At 39.5% G+C, this 5605-nt stretch overlaps 1 non-coding gene across 1 annotated transcript; it reads left to right on the forward strand.

Moving 5' to 3' along the window:
• The first annotated feature begins 4408 nt into the window (after nt 1-4408).
• On the forward strand, nt 4409-4515 carry LOC120068977 (small nucleolar RNA R71). The gene has a single exon (XR_005479412.1). It is a non-coding gene; the product is annotated as a small nucleolar RNA R71 (small nucleolar RNA).
• Nucleotides 4516-5605: the final 1090 nt, after the last annotated feature.

Below are 5605 nucleotides of genomic sequence, written 5' to 3' on the forward strand. Positions count from 1 at the left end.
TTGACATCCATTTGCCATATTAGTCATAATATGTGGCAATGGATAGAAGTATTCTAATTGATTTTACCATGGCAACGGGAGAAAAAGTTCCTTCATAATCAACCCCTTATCTTTGGGTAAAACCTTTCACCACGAGTTTGGCTTTATAGGTTTGCACCTTGCCAGTTTGGTCTCGTTTTCTCTTGTAGATCCATTTGCAACCTATGGGTTTAACCCCATATGGTTGATCTACAAGTTCCCAGACAGAGTTGAAGTACATAGACTCCATTTCAACGTTCATGGCTTTTATCCATTATTCCCTATCAATATCTTCCATTGCCTTTTTAAAGGTTAATGGATCCTCTAAACCATCATCCTGTATGATGTCTTGAGTTTTTGTTAAACCCATATAACGTTCAGATTGTTGAATAACCCTCCCACTACGTTGAAGCATACTCAACTTTTGAGATGGACGTGATGGGACAACAACAGTTGTTGATGGACCAGCTTGATCAACAACTCTTGTTGATGTTCTGTAGCATATTTGGTCATTTCTTGCAATATTAGTTTATTGCACGGTAGATGATTTTTTATATGTTCTTCTTCCAAGAATGTAGTGTTTGTCGATACAAATACTTTGTCTTCTTGGGGATCATAGAACAATCCTCCTTTTGTTTCTTTAGGGTATCCTATAAAAGGCATAATTTCGAACGTGTTTCCAGTTTCTTAGGATTTTGTACCAGCACGTGTGCTGGACAACCCCAAATATGAAAATGACATAAACTAGTTTTGCGTCCTTTCCATAATTCATACGGTGTTTCTGAAACACTTTTTGAAGGAACAATGTTTAGAATAAATACTGCAATTTGTACTGCATACCCCCAAAAGGATTTAGGTAACTGAGCATAACTCATCATTGATCAGACCATGTCTAACAAGGTTCGATTTCTCCTTTCTACAACAACGTTTTGCTGTGGTGTTTCAGGTATCGTGAGCTGGGATTGAATTCCATGTTCTGCTAGATAGTTCTGAAATTGTAAATCTGTTAGGAACCAGGTAGTATGGGATTCCTTTGTCCCACATTGGTTAGAATGGGATGACCAATGTGGTACTTAAGTGGCTTGGCTCTCCCACCCGAATAGCTAGCTTTTGGGGTGTGGTTCTCTAAGGTGCTTAAGTACCTAACAATGATAGGCATCTTACTCAAAAAAGGAAGAGTAAAAGGTTGGAAGGAGCGTCGACGTCAGCGGTTGAGTTCGTTAGGGAGGTTAAGAACCGCAACTGAACCTTGATGCGCCGGCTTGATGCGGCCACCTTCTTGAGAAGATTTTTCGCGAGCGCAAATGATCGCATAGCCTTGCGATCGCAATCTCTTAAGGCGCTCGGACGTTAATTTCTTCGAATCATATTTTCGCCTTGCGCCAATGCATTTTCTGCACAAAAATACATAAGTTAGCTGTTTTAATGCGATGGCTGCATGCGATCGCAATGTTGTGAACTTAATGCTTTTGGACGCAATATTGTATATTTTTACCATCGCAATCCTGCATTGTTTTATAACTTTGTGCTGTAATAACGTGCATTTTTGCCCGTTATCACACCCCCAAATTTAAAACAATGCTTGTCCTCAAGCATAAGCTAAAGATTTTCTTTAGAAAGTCGATCGCCTTCTCTTTCCTAGATTTCTCAAGGGACCCTTATTCAAATCCTATGCACCAAAATCTCCTTAATTTTTATCCAGGCCTCTTAAAATATTTTTAATATTTAGGGACCGCAAGTTTAACCTTAAAAAAAACTTTACTAGATTCCAGGGCATCGCATGATTTATTTTATAAAAAATAAATTCATTGGGGTATTTTGAAATGATTTTTATCCTTGCATATTTTAGACACATATATATATATTTTTTCTATATGACCTTGCGCTGATCCAAGTACCTAGCCTTCGTTTTGGCTTGCCCCTACGTGTGTTATGCGGACATCCAACTACGAGCAAGGCGCTCTTTCTTAGTCTAAACTCATGCCCATTTGGTAGCGGAGTTGCGATCATTTATTTATGTGTTGATCACGATTCCTGCCTTTGTTTTGGCTTGCCCCCACAGGTGTCATGTGAACATCCAACTACGAATAGGATCCGATCGCAACGTTTTTTTTTTTGTAGAACCTAAAAATAGTAAGGTCGAAAATGAATACCGCACCCCCAAATTTAAAATATAGCAATGTCCTCATTGCTTAAAGATTGAAAGAAGTCATATGATGCTCTTAGAAAGTTTCGTACAAAGTCAGTTTGAAAGAAAGTTAGCAGACCACTAACTTCTAGAAATATTTCATGAGTTGACTGTCCTAAAATTTAGTTGACTCTAGTATATATGAAAAAATAGAGGCATGCGTTTCATCATTGAAATCATAATTGGCAAGGAGAAATAATGCGGTGACTTACTAAATTAATCAATGTTAAATGATTGCGCCGACTAAAGAGGATGCGATGATAAAATTTTCAAAATTAAAATGCGATGCGATAGAACAACATTTGGAAATAATGAAGTCAAGGAAAGATACAACCCCCAAATTTGCGTTGTCGCCCACATTATTTGTGAACACATCCTTCTTTGCAGCGAACTGCTTTCTTCGATTGCAGTGACGGAATAAGCTAGGTGCATCTTTCGTGTGTAGCGCCTCCACAATTTTTCACCACAATCGTTTGCAAAGAAAACATTGAGAGGGTCAAATAAAAAAATGAAGTTAACAAAATCATTTACTACGATCGTTCAACACGATCACATTCTTCCCCCTTTTTTATAATAAAGACAAATATACGATAATAGTTAAAAGAAAGGTAATGAAAGTTCATGAAGCATTGATATATTAAAAAAAAATAGTCCAAAAGGATTGCGTCCCTGATGAGTTTGAGTCACATAGTAACGCAGGGACTGCTTATTTCAATTTGGACTTTTTACATCCACGACAGTTTTCTCTTCTTTTCTCGGTCTTTTGGGATCTTGATTGCCTTAATCCAGAGATTTTCCTCGTTAATGTTCATCATGATCTCCCCCTTGTGCACATCAATTTGAGTGCGACCGGTCGAGAGGAATGGTCGCCCCAATATGATGTGCGCATCGTCTTCTGCTTTATAGTCTAGAATGATGAAGTCTGTCGGCAAGTTGAATTTGTCAATTAAAATTGTGGCATCTTTCACCTCTCCCTCGGGATGTATTCAGGATCAGTCCACAACTAGGATGGTCTCCGTCATGGGCATGAGTTTGCCCATATTCAATCGTTTGAAGATTGATAGTGGCATTACGTTTATACTCGCCCCAAGATCGCATAGTGTTTGACCAATTTTGACCCTTCCAATTGAGCATGGTATCGTGAAGATTCCTAGGTCGCACATTTTTTGTGGAATCGTCGTATTTTGCATTACTTCCATTGTAATGATCTTTCCTTCATCATTCTGTTTCTTTTTCAATCTTTGCAGGAAAGATGGTAGCTGGACTTCTTATATCTCGTGTTCTAGAGGCTTGAAGGTGGACGCAACTTTTGGGTTCATCTTCTCGGACTCTTCTGAATCATATGTCAACGGGTCCTCGATTTTCACCGCATTCAAGTTGGTCGTGATGGGTTCTTCCCCTACTTCCACTATCATTTTTTCACTTAGCAAAGAGACTGCTAAGCATTGCTTCTTTCCTATATCCCCAACGTTGCGAGGGAGCTCAGTTGAGCTCGACAACACTCCTTGTGGTCTATTTTGAGTTCGCCCGCAATCTGTCCTAACTTAATTTCAAGATTTCGGATGGACGTTGCTTGATTCTGAAGCACTAATTCATTCTTCTCAATATACTGCTTCAGCAAGCTCTCTAAGGATGAAGATTGCGGTGCCTGCGAACTGCTGGCTTGATTTTGCGTTTGACCGTTGGTACGCGGGAAAACTCCCGGTGGCCCTTCTTTTTGCGCCACTGATTAAAAATTTTGCTGTTGATTTTTCCACGAGAAGTTAGGGTGGTTTCTCCACCGGGGGTTGTATGTATCAGAGAAAGGGTTATTCTTTATGAAGCATACTGACCGCGGATTTCTTGGGCATTCTTCCATCGGATGTGCTTCTCCACAGATGACACAACTTGTGGTCATTTGAGCAATTGCGTTGACCCCTTTTTGCATTCCCGTGCTATTAATTGAGATGCCTCAAACTCATCATCACAGTCATTTGGTTCTAAAGGGATGTGATGGCCCCGTTGTTTGCATCACTGTCTTTAATTCTTAATCTTTGATCGCTTTCTCTCCAGTCCTCGTGATTTTTTGAAATGCGATCAAGTATATTTTCCGCCTCATCGCAAGTTTTATCAAGCAGACCACAAGCTGCTGCCGCATTTGCAGCCGTCTGCGATGCAGGGTTTAATCCTTGGTAGAAAACCTCCATCTATAAGCAGTCTTGTAAGCTGTTATGCAGGCAATCTCTTACTAGCCTCTTAAACCTCGCCCAAGCATCAATGAGCGATTCGTCAATTTCCTGTTCAAAATTCGTAATTAACTTTCTCCTTCTTGCGTTGAACTTTTCCACTACTTGTTCCCACGATGTTATCTCCCCTGGTTCGAGAGAATAAGCCTATTTCCGTGCTTGATTGCATAAGGAAATGAGAACAACGTTAGTCAAACCTCCTCGGTAAAGATATTTGGGAACACAAAAGTGTTGCAGATTTCAATAAAACTCTAGAGATGGGCGTGCAGATACTCGCCACGCCTTCCACCAAACTGTCCGACCATTTAAATATCTGTAACATAACCGATTTCATTTTAAACCTTGATCTGTCTAGCGCTGGCCTCATGATTCCTGGGAAGAAATCATATAGGTTGGGCGATGCCTAGTCCCGAATGGGTTTATTGCGATCATTCGCCAGGAAGATGGGGTCGGCCATTATATTATTTGCGTTTGTGACCCTCTCTTCTGGTTATTCCGCCATTCTTGGAGTTCTATATTGTTGTTGTTGGCGGTTGGTTCTAAATCTTCGTCGAAACGTTCTTTCAATCTTTGGGTCGTAATTCGTCAGAGATTGAAAGCTGCAAAGAAAATAAAAAAATTACCGTTAGCATAAAGTATTGCCGAAGTCCCCTAACTTCTAGAAATATTTCATGAGTTGACTGTCCTAAAATTTAGTTGACTCTAGTATATACGTAAAAATAGAGGCATGCATTTCATCATTGAAATCATAATTGGCAAGGAGAAATAATGCAGTGACTTACTAAATTAATAAGTGTTAAATGATTGCGCCGACTAAAAAGGATGCGACAATAAAATTTTCAAAATTAAAATGCGATGCGATAGAGCAACATTTGGAAATAACGAAGTCAAGGAAAGATACAACCCCCAAATTTGCGTTGTCGCCCACATTATTTATGAACGCATCCTTCTTTGCGGCGAATTGCTTTTTTTTTTATTGCGCTAACTGAATAAGCTAGGTGCGTCTTCGATTGTGTAGGAGTTTGTAAGCGATTGTGGATTATTTTGTAAGCGATCGTCTAGTAATTCTTAGCGACCATGTAGAACTTCTAAACGATCGTTTAGTATTTGATAAACGATCAAGAAGCAATTGTAAGTGATCGTTTAGTCCTGTTTGACACTATCGTTTAATAAA

This window comes from Benincasa hispida, chromosome 7, assembly GCF_027475165.1.
Source record: "Benincasa hispida cultivar pf3 chromosome 7, pf3_genome.v1.1, whole genome shotgun sequence".
NCBI lineage: Eukaryota > Viridiplantae > Streptophyta > Magnoliopsida > Cucurbitales > Cucurbitaceae > Benincasa > Benincasa hispida.